At 60.1% G+C, this 15,887-nt stretch overlaps 1 protein-coding gene across 5 annotated transcripts in view; it reads right to left on the bottom strand.

Moving 5' to 3' along the window:
* The window catches only part of ZBTB46 (zinc finger and BTB domain containing 46), a 69,508-nt gene extending 53,853 nt beyond the window's left edge, over window positions 1-15,655 (bottom strand). For 2 of the 5 annotated variants that reach the window (XM_058686252.1, XM_058686254.1), the window contains exon 1: window positions 11,028-11,243. The gene's annotated coding sequence lies outside the window, so the exon portion shown is untranslated. Of the gene's footprint in view, window positions 1-4,958; window positions 5,374-11,027; window positions 11,245-15,632 lie in introns of those variants that run through there. The other 3 variants (XM_058686253.1, XM_058686255.1, XM_058686256.1) reach the window with 3 other exon arrangements.
* Window positions 15,656-15,887: the final 232 nt, after the last annotated feature.

Below are 15,887 nucleotides of genomic sequence, written 5' to 3' on the forward strand. Positions count from 1 at the left end.
GGCACAGGCCCTCTTCTCCGGGTCGTCACTCACAGGGGACCGCGAGCGAGCGTGAACAGAAGTGACAGCAGCAACCACCCCCCAGCGGCCTGCCTGGCAAGCGGAGCTCCTGGCTCATTAAACGACCTCCGAACCTCCTGGCGAGCGCGGGGTCAGTGTTCGAGGGACCACGCCTTTGTGAGCATGGACAGTACATCACTAAACCACAACGGCCTCGTCCACGTCCCCACAACACTCCTGCTCTCACGGCCACTTCAGGGCACGACGATGCCCTCAGCTCCACGTTTTCTTTAGCACAAGACCGAGTTTTCTCCATTTCTTTTTTTTTTTTTTTTTAATTTTTTTTTTTCAACGTTTTTTATTTATTTTTGGGACAGAGAGAGACAGAGCATGAACGGGGGAGGGGCAGAGAGAGAGGGAGACACAGAGTCGGAAACAGGCTCCAGGCTCCGAGCCATCGGCCCAGAGCCTGACGCGGGGCTCAAACTCACGGACCGCGAGATCGTGACCTGGCTGAAGTCGGACGCTTAACCGACTGCGCCACCCAGGCGCCCCAAGTTTTCTCCATTTCAAAGACTGCGTTTCAACAGCTGCTCCTTTGCTTTCCCGTGTATCTTACGGGAAGCGCTAAACCCGTCCTGAAACAGTGCCACCAGCCTCACTCGCTGCCTGGCTATGACCTGGTGGGGCAGCTGGGCACACGTGCATCCGCAGGGCACACACAGGGCACACATGCATCCGCAGGGCACACAGGGCACATGTGCGTCCACAGGGCACACGTGTATCCACCGGGACACACACAGGGCACACGTGCACCCATCGGGGCACACACAGGGCACACGTGCGTGCGTCCACCGGGGCACACACAGGGCACACGTGCATCCATTGGGGCACACACAAGGCACACGTGCGTCCACATGGCACACACAGGGCACACGTGCGTCCGCAGGGCACACACCGGGCACACGTGCACCCACCGGAACACACACAGGGCACACACAGGGCACACGCAGGGCACACGTGCATCTGCAGGGCACACACAGGGCACACGTGCATCTGCAGGGCACACACAGGGCACACGTGCTTCCGCAGGGCACACACAGGGCACATGTGCATCTGCAGGGCACACACAGGGCACATGTGCTTCCGCAGGGCACACACAGGGCACACGTGCGTCCACCGGGGCACACACAGGGCACACGTGCGTCCACCGGGGCACACACAGGGCACGCGTGCGTCCATCAGGGCACACACAGGGCACACATGCATCTGCAAGGCACACACAGGGCACACGTGCTTCCGCAGGGCACACGCAGGGCACACATGCACCCATCAGGGCACACACAGGGCACACGTGCATCTGCAGGGCACACACAGGGCACACGTGCTTCCGCAGGGCACACACAGGGCACACGTGCATCTGCAGGGCACACACAGGGCACATGTGCTTCCACAGGGCACATGCAGGGCACACGTGCATCCACTGGGGCACACACAGGGCACACGTGCACCCATCAGGGCACACGCAGGGCACACGTGTGTCCGTAGGGCACATGTGCATCCACCGGGGCACACACAGGGCACATGTGTGTCCATCGGGGCACACACAGGGCACACGTACGTCCACCAGGGCACACACAGGGCACACGTGCACCCATCAGGGCACACGTGCATCCATCGGGGCACACACAGGGCACACGTGCGTCCACCAGGGCACACACAGGGCACACGTGCACCCATCAGGGCATACGTGCATCCATCGGGGCACACACAGGGCACACGTGCGTCCACCGGGGCACACACAGGGCACACGTGCGTCCATCAGGGCACACACAGGGCACACATGCATCTGCAAGGCACACACAGGGCACACGTGCTTCCGCAGGGCACACGCAGGGCACACATGCACCCATCAGGGCACACACAGGGCACACATGCATCTGCAAGGCACACACAGGGCACACGTGCTTCCGCAGGGCACACACAGGGCACACATGCACCCATCAGGGCACACGCAGGGCACACGTGTGTCCGTAGGGCACATGTGCATCCAGCGGGGCACACACAGGGCACATGTGTGTCCATCGGGGCACACACAGGGCACACGTACGTCCACCAGGGCACACACAGGGCACACGTGCACCCATCAGGGCACACGTGCATCCATCGGGGCACACACAGGGCACACGTGCGTCCACCGGGGCACACACAGGGCACACGTGCGTCCATCAGGGCACACACAGGGCACACATGCATCTGCAAGGCACACACAGGGCACACGTGCTTCCGCAGGGCACACGCAGGGCACACGTGCATCCATTGGGGCACACACAGGGCACACGTGCATCCACCGGGGCACACACAGGGCACACGTGCACCCATCGGGGCACACACAGGGCACACGTGCATCCATCGGGGCACACACAGGGCACACGTGCGTCCACTGGGGCACACACAGGGCACACGTGCATCCGCAGGGCACACACAGGCCACACGTGCGTCCATTGGGGCACACACAGAGCACACGTGTGTCCACAGGGCACACATGCGTCCACCGGGCACACACAGGGCACACGTGCGTCGATCGGGGCACACACCGGGCACACACAGGGCACACGTGCGTCCATTGGGGCACACACAGGGCATACGTGCATCCACAGGGCACACACAGGACACACGTGCGTCCACCGGGGCACACACAGGGCACACGTGCATCCAGCACTTTCTCTGCAGCAGCAGCAGAGTACCCCCCACCCCCAGCCCCACTGATTACCTTTCACTCTGCCCTACTCACCACCACCCAGAAGAACCTGGTCCCGGTAGCCTCCCCGGGCACCTGTCCGGGGAAGGGGTCACCATCTGTGTCTCAGAGGCCCGTCTGTCTGTCTTTGTCACCTCCCCTTCAGGACATGCACTTCAGCAAAGCAAGGGCCTCGCTGGCAGCTGAGAGCCCTGCATGTGGCAGGCATGGGGCTGGGCCTGCTGCACAGGCCACCTCTGCTGTGCCATCCAGGGACCAGCGGCTGGAGAGGTGATGCCTGGCAACCGGAGAACCTTCACTAACGCAGGATTGAGAAGCACACGTGCAAACGTGCAAATACAAGCTACGGTAAATCACGTCCCACACGTTCAGGCCTAACCACCACCACCCCCCCCCCCCCCCAGTACTGTGAATGTGACCTTGTTTGGAAATAGGGTCTTCGCAGATCTAATCAAGTTAAGGTGAGGTCATCATAGCAGACGTTGATTCAACGTAACTGATACCCTCTTAAGAATAAGGAAATCCCAGGGTGCCTGGGTGGCTCAGTCAGTTAAGTATGACTTTGGCTCGTGGTTCGTGGGTTAAGCCCCATGTCAGGCTCTGTGCTGACAGCTCAGAGCCTGGAGCCTGCTTTAGATTCTGTGTCTCCCTCTCTCTGCCCCTCCCCGCTCTCAGAAATAAATAAAACATTTAAAAAAACATTTAAAAATTGTTTTAAAAGAATAAGGAAATTCAGGAGCAGCTGGCAGGCTCAGTTGGAGGGGCATGTGACTCTTGGTCTCGGGGTCATGAGTTCAAGCCCCAAGTTGGGTATACAGATTACTTAAAAAAAAATTTTAAGGGGCTCAGCTAGTTAAGCATCTGACTTTGGCTCAAGTCATGATCTCGCAGTTTGTGAGTTTGATCCCTACGTGGGGCTTGGTGCTGACAGCGCAGAACCTGCTTGGGACCCTCCATTCCCCTCTCTTTCTGCCCCTCCCCAGCTTGTTCTCTCTCCGTGTCTCAAAAATAAATAAACATTACAAAATTTTAACAAAAAATAAATAAAACAAAGTAAGAAGGAAATCTAGACACAAAGGGGAGGAGACCATGAGAACACACAGAAGAGATTGGCATGATGCATCCAGAGGCCAAGGAGCACCCAGGATTGCCAACAGATGGGTCCTCCCCTGCAGCCTTTGCAGACAGTGTGGCCCTGCGCACATTCTGATTTGGGGCTCCTGGTCTCCAGAACCGTGAGAGAATGAATCTCCATTGTATAGAAACCAGGTCTGTGGTGTTCTGTCACGACAGTCCCGGAAACTCATACAACAGCAACCTAACTCAGAGTACTGCTCCCAGTCAGATGATCACAAAGGCCGGATGAGATGGGGCGTGAGTGGTTCTGCACCTCCTGTGTGTCCCATGCGCCAACACGCACCCCATCCAAGTCAGTGGTGTGCAGCAGAGCTGGGAGATGCATCTTTTTGAAGCTGTCCGAGGGGCTCCAAGGTGAGAACCACAATACAGTCCGCCCCTTCACCCAGGAAAGCCACGCAGCAAAGTGCCGGCGTTCAGAACCCAGAACCCAGGCAGGGGTGGCCGTTCAACAGCTCGGTGGCCCTTGCCCCTGCCGCTGGGTGGAAGCACCAGACCTTTCCCGTGGGCTGTGGGCGGAGACAAGGGGAGAGCGCAGCATGCGCCCTTCTGAGTGACGAGTGAGGTGTGGTGTGTGGGCTGCTCTGGAGGCACAGAGCGGAAGGCAGCTGTGCAGAGAAGGGTGGACCCCCAGGGGTGGCCTGCACACCACAGCAACACCAAGGGCAGCTCCAGAACAGCTCCTGGACAAATCTGTGTCTGCACTGAGAGTTACGTGCTCGCTTTAGTGGGCACCCAAAAAGGGTAACCGACATCAAACGCACGATTTCGTGGATATTCTTGCTTAAAACAAGACAAAGATCGGCTTAAGTAAAAAGTAAGAGGATTGTGAATGATCTTGAGCAGGTGTGGGCAGTGCACCGGGAGGCTGCCGTGCTGGTGCTCCGTCCGCTCTCCCTGCGCAAGGACGGCATGCCTACTGGTCCCAGGAGAGAAGACGGCAAGACACATCTGGTCTCTGACCGAGCCCCCGACCTCTGTGCTGGACACAGTGAAGGCGTGCTTCTCAGTGCTGACCCCTTCCCAACCTGCTCCTCGGGCCCCGAGTGCACACACACACCTTGGAAATACTCGTGGCTCTCTCCATCGGGAGAACTCTGTAGTACTGCGGGCAACCTTGCCAGCCGCCCTCTGCCCCATCAGCAAGGCCAGCTGGGTCTCCACCATGCCAAAGACAGCAAAGCAGCACCAGCAGTCCGGAAGCCAGAGCAGAGGAGACGCCAACAGGTTCAGAAGACCACCTATCCACTCCTCAGATGTTCACTACATTGCCCAATCAAGTTCAGCGGGCAAGTGTCAAACCAACTTTTCTTTCTCTTTTTCTTAAGTGTATTTATTCATTTAAGTAGCCTCTACACCCAACATGGGGCTCGAACTCACGACCCCAAGATGAAGAGCTGAATGCTCCGCCAACTTTAATTCAAAGGGGCAGCCAAAGACAGTGTCACCTTTTCACTCCTTGTTCTGGTCTCATTCTGCCAACACAAGAAAAGAAAATGAGAAAGCCGAGCCTACTCAGTATTAAAAATCACTTTGTTCGGCCTCCCAGTGGGCCACACAGATGTGTGGTTACTGCCCCAGTGCACAGTGTCTGCTAAGGAGCTCTGAAAAGTTCTTCAAACTACTCTGAGGTTGGAGGAAAAAAAGCCTTCACACAAAATGAAACAAAAACAACGAAACGATATAGAAATGTGTTTCTGTATCGCCACAGGCGATGGAAAACCACCACATCCCCGTGGAAAGGCCTGTAAACTTCCACTTCCAAAGTTGCCCACGTACGACCAAGAGCAAAAACGGAAAGATAGTCTGTGACAAGCTGAGTGGAATTACCGAAGTGCACGGGGCGACATGACTCAGAAACGTCCCCCTGGCTTCAGGCGAGGGCCTTGTCCAGTGCCCACCCGTGCGCCCTTGCACGTCCTGACTCCTTCGGGCTCTCTTGACAAATAATCACAGCACAGGTACCTCTGCGTGGTTACGGAAAACACCCTGCAGCCGGCCCCAAGCGCTCAGCAACTGCGAGTCCAGTCTGCAAGGACTCCCATCCCCAACTCTCTCTCATCTCCGAAGGTCGCACAGGAAAAGCGCCACCTCTAGCGACTCAGAAGCGGATGGAGGAAGCAGGACGGAGTGGCACCCAAACGGGGAGCATGAAGAGCTCGCACCAGCCGCCACCGCAGGGCCCGGAGGGCAGGGCGCCTGTGAGGGAAGGGGCACCCGGCTGAGTCCCCAGAGTCCCAATGCGCTGCAAATATCCTGCCGTCTGCCGGAGGCTGCGCCGGAAGCGGCCCGCATACCAAGGAGCTCTCTGGCAGCAGGAGGAGAACGCACAAGGCCGCCACCTGGGAGCCCTGGGACTCCGGCCACGGGCCCTGGGCTCAGGCCCGCCCAGACCCGCAGCCTCCAGGGTCCAGGGCCCAGGCCCAAACACGCCATCTGGGAAACACCGGGCGGTGCCGACCTCCCTGCACACACGTGGAGAAGCACAAGGGCAGGGAGCCAGAGACACTCAACCCCAGGGCCTGAGGCGGCACCTGCCGGGCCCCGGCGCCCCACCCCCTCCCCGGGGCAACGAGGGCATGCGGGGTGGGTCTATGCATCAGACCCACCGGGAAGGGGAGCGTCTGACCCGACAAGGTGTGGGCAGGCTCCTCGTGGGGCACGGGGCCACCGCCAGGCCTGCAGCCGGTCTGCCGTTTGAGGAGGGCCTGTGTGCCCGTGAACCTGTGGGTGACCCTGGGCCAGCTGCTACCTTCTGTACCAGCGTGTTCTCTGTCTCTAAATGAAACTGAGTAATTTCTGCTTCTCTCAAAATTTCCTAAGCGGACTTAAAGCTTCTGAAATAAAAGGATAATGGCACTCAGAAGCTTTACTACTTTAGGGGCACCTGGGTGGCTCAGTCGGTTAAGCATCTGACTTCAACTTAGATCACAGCTTGTGAGTTTGAGCCCCGCATCAGGCTCGGAGCCTGGTTCAGATTGTGTCTCCCTCTATCTCTGTCCCTCCCCTCCTCATGCTCTGTTACTGTCTCTCTCAAAAATAAGTAAACATTAAAAAAAAAAAAAAAAAGTTTTACTACTTTAAATGGGATGGGATGAGAAAAGAAACGTTTTTAAGATTCAAACAGGGCCAGGGGCACTTGGGTGGCTCAGTACGTCCAGCATCAGACTCCCGGTTTCAGCTCAGGTCACGATCTCACAGATTCATGGGTTCAAGCCCCGAGTCAGGCTGTGTGCTGACAGGTCAGAGCCTGGAGCCTGCTTGGGATTTTCTGTCTCCCTCTCTCTCTCTGCCCCTCCCACTCCCAATCTCTCTCTCTCTCTCAAAATAAATAAGTAAACATTAAAAAGAAGAAGAAACTTTGGGAGTGTCTCTCTAATGTGACTCAAAAGCACACCTGTCAACACACAAAGTTCAAAACTGCGTGAACATTATTTCTCACTTTTCTAGTCTAAAATACCTACCTTTGCGAGTTTTAAGTCCAAATAATGATGTTTTAAAATACCCAGTAATTTTTAAATCTGAATATGACTTAAATAGCATTATTGATAAGAAATTTAACAGAAAACTTTGGATAAATCATACTAGGATCAAATTTAACTGGCCTGGTTTCTTTTTACCCTTTAACAGAAAAACTTTCTAGTTTGTTAGGAAAGGTTATCTCTGTCTTCCATGACTTTTTCATCTACAAATAACATCCCAGGCCACATTCTGCCATCACTAGCAAACCAAAACACAAAGCCTGGGTCTGCACATGTAAGACACAAAGTGTTCAGGCCGGAATGGCAGAAAAGAGGGAACCCTTCCCTAACCTCATGGCGTGAGGCCCAGCCATACAGGCCACGCACAGCCAGAGCTGGGGGCCGAAGGCATCAGAACCACAATCAGGATGACACAGTATTTCAAACACTTAAATCAGCCTCGTGGCCTCAACAGAGATTTTTAATCATCCACTCGTTCTTAGCAGCCAGCCCACTAAAGGAAACTGGTAGCAATGTTTTATCAGGGGAGGGGACAGATACACGGGGAATTCTGGGCAATGTGCCATCCCTCAACAGACTTTAAGGTAAATTACGTTAGGTCAGAGGAAATAAAAAGTCTATGCATTTTTTTTTTTTTTAATTTTTTTTTTTTTAATTTTTTATTTTTGGGACAGAGAGAGGCAGAGCATGAACGGGAGAGGGGCAGAGAGAGAGGGAGACACAGAATCGGAAACAGGCTCCAGGCTCCGAGCCATCAGCCCAGAGCCTGACGCGGGGCTCGAACTCACGGACCGCGAGATCGTGACCTGGCTGAAGTCGGACGCTTAACCGACTGCGCCACCCAGGCGCCCCTGCATTTTTTTAATGTTTATTTATTTTTGAGAGAGAGAGAGAGAGAGAGAGAGAGAGAGAGAGAGAGAATGAGAATCAATGCGGGGAGGGGCAGAGAGAGAAAGGGAGACACAAAATCCGAAGCAGGCTCAAGGCTCTGAGTTGTCAGCACAGACCCCGACACGGGGCTCAAACCCACGAACGGTGAGATCATGACCTGAGCTGAAGTCGGACGCTTAACTGACTGAGCCCCCCGGGCGCCCCAAAAGCCTATATTTTTATGAGAACATGGGTCAGGAAGGAATGCCAACTCCCAGAATGGACTGCCGTGGCAGGTGCTGTGCTGCAAGGTGTGAGGAGGACAGGAGGGACGGAGGCTTCTAGAACCTTCCCCTCACCTTAACACAGCAGCCAAGAAGGCACCTGGGCACATGACGTGTCAGCAAAGGAAGGAATTAGCTCAGGTGACCGGGCGCTCTTCTAAGCACCGTGCACTAAGTGGGTCTCCTCAGCTCGTACAGGCTGGTCCAAGACCTCTGGTAGAGAACAAAGCAGGAGGGCCACACAGCTGTCCCAGAAACACATACCACAGGGACAGTGTGGCCCAATTTCTTTTAATTTGAAAAGCCCCACATACGGATAACGTTGGAAAGTTCACTCTCTTAAAACTTAATTTCGTGTAACATGTTTGTAAATAACACACCCTCTGACAGCAAAAGGGCGTCAGGCCTAAGCATTTCCTCTAAACCAGGAGTGATCTTGCCCTTTCCAGGGGTCTGTGTTGCCCTTTCTGTGCTCATGTGTGACGGAGGAGCACGGGTGTCACCGGGGCAAGGGAATCACCGGGCCCTGGATAACTGAGTGGGGACACAGAGCGTCAAAGAGGGTGGTGCCCCTCTAGGCGGCAGTCACCTGAGCCCCAGAAGGTGGACATCAACGGGGTCTGAGCACAGGAACGAGGCATTTTCAGAGAGAAAACAGGCAAACCTGAACAGAAATGGTCTCATCAAAACGAAACTCTTATATCCAAGATGATGTCAACGAGAGGCTTAATAAAATGCCTTCCCTAAGGCTGGTCTCCAGGAAAGGCCCAAAGTGAGGACCTTCCACTATCTTCTAAAGAAAACTCACAATAACCACCCCCGTCCCTCCTTCAGCAGAGAATATGAAGAGGACAACTAACTTTATAGGGGACACAGGGCTTAGATCTCAGTAACTTCTGCCTCAGCATGCCTATCATTCACTTAATTCTTTCTGGAATAACAAGGCACCCCACAGTTTTCAGTGCAAAATATCTAAAACTAGCATAAAATAAACCAAATGAAAGGACTCCAGTATGATAAAATACTACTGTTTACTTCATTTTTCATGTGAAAAACCCTCCTCTAAATTTCTTTCTGAGGAACGAGCTATTTTCCATTCCTGTAGAGTGGAAATATTGCCTTGTACAGGCAGCGAGCGGGCCAGCCACACAGTGAATCCACAAGTCTGTTACCCACACGGAAAGTTAGCTTTGATAATAAATCCAACAGGAAAGATTCTACAACTGACCCGATTAAGCTGCACGCGAGCACTCCGTGCACAGGTGTCCTCGCCCAGCAGTTTGCAAAACGCGTTGCCTAATTAGCATTTCTTTAAACAATGCTGATAACAATCTTGCCACCGTAATCCTCCACAAATGCGTAGCTGAGATTGTAGCACGGAAAGCGCGAGGAAATTCGCTGTGAATCTCAGTCAAACTTTCTTTTGTTTATATTTCTCGGTGTCAGAAAATATCTGTTCTTTACCCCTTTTGGCTTGTACCCAGGCTCCTCGGTCCAGCCCTATTGTGCGTGGTCCGTTACACCTACAAATAATAAATTTGTTACCGGGGCCAGGGGAACCCCAACTAACCACAGCCCTCCTCCTGGCGCAGAAAATTCCCCATTTGCCATCGGATTGAGTTGTCAGACAGTGACTCGTGCTACCCTGTGAAACTGACATGTCTATTTACGGAGAAACAAAGACACCGCTCGCGGCGGACCCGGCTCCCTCCGCGCGCCCCGTCCGCTCCGCGCGCCCCTGGCCGCTCCGCGCGCCCCGTCTCCTCCGCGCTCCTCTGGCCACCCGGCCCCGAGGCCCCTGCGCCCTGGTTCATCCAGCAATTAAAATGGAGACGAGGCCGGTGGCCGGCGTCAGGGGGAGACAATGACCCCAAAGGCCTGGTGGGGCGCGGGGACCCTCCTGCGCCCACCTCCCGCAGTTCCGACTCTTGGCAAACTCGGCGCGGGCGGGTCCGGGTGCGGCTCGGCGGCGCGGGCGGGGGGCGCGCGGGACGGCGCGGGCGGGGGGCGCCAGGACGCCCCTGGGCTGCCTCCTGGGGCCGGGCGTTGACGCAGCAGAAATTACCAGCTGGAAAATTCCCCTTTTGGAGGTGACGGGGGAGGGATCGCGGCGGCAGCGGCAGGAGGCGCGGAGGGCGAGGGGCGCCGGGCAGCCGCCGCCGCCGCCGCCGCCGCCGCCGCCGCCGCCGCCGCCTCCGCGCGCAGCCCCGCGGGGACCCCGCACCGCCCCCGCCCGCCCCGCCCCGAGCCGCCCGAGCTTCAGGATCGGCGGGGGCCGGGCTGGGTCGCCGCCGCCGCCCCCGAAGCCGCAGCCGGGGCGCGCCGATCGCCGCCAGGAGGGCGCCCCCGCGGGGCGGGGCGCAGTGGGGCGCGGGGCAGCAGGCGGCGGGGGCGCGCCCCGGCTCGGAGCTGCCCGGCCTCGGAGCGGCCCTGGCCGGGCCCGGCCGCGATGCGCCGGCCCGGCCGCGCGGACAATGAGCCGGCGCCGCTTACCTGTGACCCCATGGGGCGCGGGCGAGGGCGGGCGCCGCGGCCGCCGGACCGGCGCCGGTGATCGCCGCCGCCGCCAGGCGAGCGCTGCGTCCGGGCGGGTCCGAGCTGCGCGCTCGCCTCGGCTGCTCCGTCCGTCTGTCCGTCCGTCCGTCCGTCAGGCCGGCGCGCGCCCCCGCGCCCGCTCCAACCCCGCGGCCCCCGCCGCCCGCGCGCGCGCCCCGCCTGCGGACCCTGACCCCGCCCCCCGGCGCGCGCCCGGCCGCTGCTGATTGGCCCGAGCGGCGCCCGGGCCGCGGCCACCGCCCCGGGCCCCGCCCCCGCCGGCCCGGCCGCCGGCCCCGCCCCTCGCTGGGCCCCGGGCTCGGCGCCGCGGGGCGGGAGGGGGCCGCGGCGGGGGTCGGCTCCTCCGGGCCCCCCCCGCCCGCCCCGTGGGCGGCCGGACAGCGGAAGTGCGGGCTGGAGCTCGCTGGGCATTGTGGGAAGCCCCCTCCCCTGGGTTGGCGGGGGGCGGGGGCGGCGCGGCGTGGGGGTCTCGGAGCGCCGGTGCGGGTGCCCGCGGGGGGCCGAGCGGCGGGCCGAGCACCGCGGCGGGAGATGGGGCTCGGGGACTAGGGCCCCCCCCCCGCCCCTTCCTCCCCGGCGCGGCCCACGCGCCTCTTCCTCGGGGGCGCGCGGGTCCCCGGGCCACAGGCTGTCCCCACGACCCGATGCGCAGTCCCGCCGCGCGCGTCTCGCAAACTTCGCGACTTCCCCGCCTGCTCAGGAGGCGGTGCGGACCTCGCGCGGTGCGGAGAGAAAGCGCTGTCGCGGCGGCGCTGGGGCGCGCGGCTGGAGAGGGCCTGTGGCCGCGCGCTCGCGCCGTCGGGGGACCTCGGCGCTCCCGGGGAGAGGCGCACCTCGGGGCGCGGGCCACGCGACGGCCCCCGCCCCCGGGGGCTTGGGTTCGGCCAACTTAGGAGCGCCGGCGGCTGCGCGCGCAGGGTCCTTCCCGCCGCGTCGTGCGTCCCGCGCGGGTGCGGCCCCCGGGGAAGGGGCGAAGGAGCGGGGAAACAAGCCGCCTGGGGCGCCGGCCCCCTCACCCCCCCCTCCACGACCTGGAGTCGTGCTGCCCGGGATGGGCCCTGCGCCTCCCTTCTCGCCCCCGCTGTCGTCGAGCCGAGCCCTCGGGCGGGCTGAATGGGAAGCGTGGCCCCACATTCCTGGCCGGCCTGTGCGGGGGCAAAGGCCACCTCGCTTCCTCCCGCGGGCGCGGCGGTGGGAAGGGAGGTGAGCCTGTGGCTAGCCAGCCGCGCAGAGGAGTGGAGCACGACCCGGCCATCCAATGGCGAGGCTCCGCGGGCCGTCTGCGCCCTGCCTCCCTGCGGGGCCGGGGCCGAGCGCCGCGGAATTCCTCGGGAGGTGGGAGGCGGCGGGCCATTATGGATGCTTTCTCAGGATGTGTAAGGAGGCATTCACTGGGCTGCAGCGGGAGGGCAGGCGGCGGGGGAAATTCTCCTTGAGTGCACAAGGGCGAGCCGCGGTCTGGCAGCCAGCGATGAAAGGCCCGGACACTCCCTCACTTCTAGCCGGCGCCTGGAAATGGCTGTGCAGACACCCTCACCGCACTCCCTTCCCGCTGCCTGGTCTGGCGCTGCCGGCCCGCGAGCCCCCTCCCAAGCCTTTGTGTGGAGGACCCTCGCAGTCACATCCTCCTGGTCTGGAACAGCAGGCCCCAGTTTCCTCAGCCAGGAAGTGAAGGTTGGACACAGTGGCCCTGGGAAGAAGCGGGTGCCTCTAGGCCTCCGGGAGAGTCCAGCGGGTCACCTGCCTCCTCCCTTTGAGAGGACAGGGGGCGCTCTCGGCAGGAGTCTCCCCACCTGCCTGCCTAGAGCACCCGTGTAGCCCACGGTGGAAAGGGGGCCAAACGGATTAGGACCAGACCCCTGGTGCCTGCCCTCCTCTCGGAGAGCCCAGTCTCTCCCGAGATGTCTCAGTCCCCTAAGACGCTCTGCAAAGAGAACAGCCTTGCGGAGTTGTCACCTCCACTGTGGGTGCGGGAATGAGAGCTGCAAAGCCTACCTCAGTCAGAGCACACAGTGGTGCTCAGTCGTTGCTCAGCAGGCCTGCCCGCAAGAACTGAGCCCTTGTCTCACCAGGACCAGAGCCCATCACAGCCCAGGGCTTCTGCTCCCGACAGAAAGGCTTGCTGAGTTCTGGAATAAGCCCCTCTCTCTCCACCACTCCCCTACCCTGCCTCAAGGTTACCTGTCTCCTGCATTCCAGCGATGGGACTGAGAGTCCCATCTTTTCTGCTCCAAGAACTAACAGAAGGGCAAGCAGCCTGAAGAGGAAGCCGATAACACCAAAAAGGCAGAAGCGAGAACAGTCCCGGCGATGCTTGATCAAGCCATACCTGAAGCCTGCTGCCTCCAGATGGTTATTGTTCTGTGAACTAATAACCCCTTTATATTTACACACACACAAAGAAACAAACAGCCAGCAGCAACAGCTGTGGCCTCTCAGCAGAGCCAGGAGAAAAAGGCGATCATGTAGCTGGACTCCTTGGAGCCACATCGGTGCATCTGCTTCGATGGGGAGATACTAGCTGCATGGCCCCAGGGACCCCACATTCATCAGTGCCCAGTGTTGGCTAAGCTGCTGCCAGGATTGGATTCACAGTGGGCAGATGCCAGGCTGGGTTGCAAAGCCTCCTCTCTTCCTTGGATCCCCCGGACATCCGTGCAGATGACGTGCCCTGCCCCTCACTGCTGAGGCGTGGCACTGACTCTAGGCGGTACCTGCTACCTAACAATCAGCTGGCCTCTCACTGTCTGCGAACAGATGGCCTTTCTGAGGGCAGCTTCACCGTGGAAGCAGCTCTGGGAACAGGTGAGGACCAAGGGTACGACCTCAGCAGCACTTCGGGGTCAGTGTCTCGCAGACGGGTGTCTGAGAGGGTGCAGGGAATACGGTGCCTGAGAACACTGGTGAGCTGAATGTGGTCCCTGCCCTAGCTAAGCCGGTAGACGAGACAGGTTAAGAAATGGCTGGTCGGGGGGCACCTGGGTGGCGCAGTCAGTTAATCATCCAACTCAGTTTCTGCTCAGATCACGATCTCACGGTTTGTGGGTTCCAGCCCCGCATCGGGCTCTGTGGTGACAGCTCAGAGCCTGCTTGGGATTCTGTCTCCCTCTCTCTCTCTGACCCCACCTTCAATAAACAAACAAGAAAGGAAGGAAGGAAGGAAGGAAGGAAGGAAGGAAGGAAGGAAGGAAGGAAGGAAGGAAGGAAGGAAGGAAGAAAGGAAGAAAGAAAGAAAGAAAGAAAGAAAGAAAGAAAGAAAGGCGGATCGTTGAGGCTCTGCACTCCCTGGTCATTGCAAGCTGGTCATTCTGGAAATTCACCCCTAGCCACATGTGTGAGCTTGTCAGCAGCCTGCCCAAGAGACGTGTCAAGGCTTGTGACAGTCTGGGGGCCTGGAAAGAATGAGCAGCGGCAGGCCAGGGTAGGGGGCTTGAGGGCCAAAGTGCTAGAAGGCAGTCGGGCCCACAGATGTGCTTGCTGACGGCAGTCCCCCCAAAACATGCTGCCCCCGCCCTCGGACCTTTGAAGGACACACTCGGCTCGGCAGGGTCCCCACGAGGTCCTGGCGCTGCCCCCTGCACCAGGTGTTCGGCCAGCCCCCGCCCTGTCCTCCACCCCCACGGCGTGGCTTCAGGAGGGCAGAGCAGCTGGCAGGGGTCCAGCCTCATGCCAGGTGCTCTGCTGCCACCACGGGAGCAGGGCCCTGCCTCCCACGGGCTTGCTCCCGTGCGGCATAGCCCAGGGGGAGCTGTGGGAAAGACAGGAGGAGCAGCAGACATCCCCCGCACCTTCCTTCCGGAGCCCCCGGGTTCCCCCCCCTTGCCAGGCCCTCACCACCACACCACCTTCCCCCAGGCAGCGTCCCCACCCCCGTGCTCCCCCAGCTGGGTTTTCTGAGCTGACTTCAGTCCGAGAACTTGTCTGTTTATTCTCCGACCGGTGGTGTTGCTCTGCCATCCCCATGGCAACAGCCCTGGGAGTCCTGCCCCCTCCCGGGGAGCTGCCCGGAACCTGCCCCTGCCCCCTCCCGGCCCCTGCTGGAAGCAGGAGCCGACCGACCACCGGGGAGGCAGAGGGGCCGAGGGCAGGGCGGGCCTGAGGATGCTGGGGCTGCCCTGCAGGACCCGCCCCTGCACGTCACCCCGGGGGGGACCGGCCGAGGCGAGGCGGCTCCAGGCTGCAGCACGGCACCGCCCCGCCCACGTCTGTGGCCAGCTGGCCCTGCTCTCCTGCTGGGCCTCCCCGAGACCACCCTCCAGAGTCGCTCGGGGCCAGGGGCTACCTGCCAACCCCACGGCCGCCCCACCCCAGCTGTCCTCCGGGCCGGCGCCCCTGCCAAGCCCCAACTGCCCGTCCAGCTGCCACCGCCAACTGCCGCCCCGTCTCCGTTCCAAGCGCTCACCCCCAGCCGTCCCTCCGAAGTGCCGCTGACAACCGCCAGCACCCTTCCTTCCTGAGCCGCCGCTCCCACCAGCACCCTCAGGCCCCAGCACAGGGGCTGTGCTCCCAGACCTGCCCTCCGGGACCGAGGCTGGGCCACACCTGCTGTGTTCCCCGGGAGGAGCTGGTGCCAGAGAACAGAGGCAGAAAGCTGGAGACGCGTCTGGGGGCCAAGGGCCCGGCAGGCAGAGGGGAAAGGGCGGGAAGAGAATGGAACAGAAGTGGCGGGGGCGGGGGGGGGGGGGGAGAGACAGAGCACAGCTACCACCCTGAGTGCCAGCTGCACGGCCAGGCCAGCACAGGGGTGGGACGGCAGCTGGGGCGTGGCCTGGGCAGCCCCAGGGGACTGTGGGGAGT

This window comes from Neofelis nebulosa, chromosome 9, assembly GCF_028018385.1.
Source record: "Neofelis nebulosa isolate mNeoNeb1 chromosome 9, mNeoNeb1.pri, whole genome shotgun sequence".
NCBI lineage: Eukaryota > Metazoa > Chordata > Mammalia > Carnivora > Felidae > Neofelis > Neofelis nebulosa.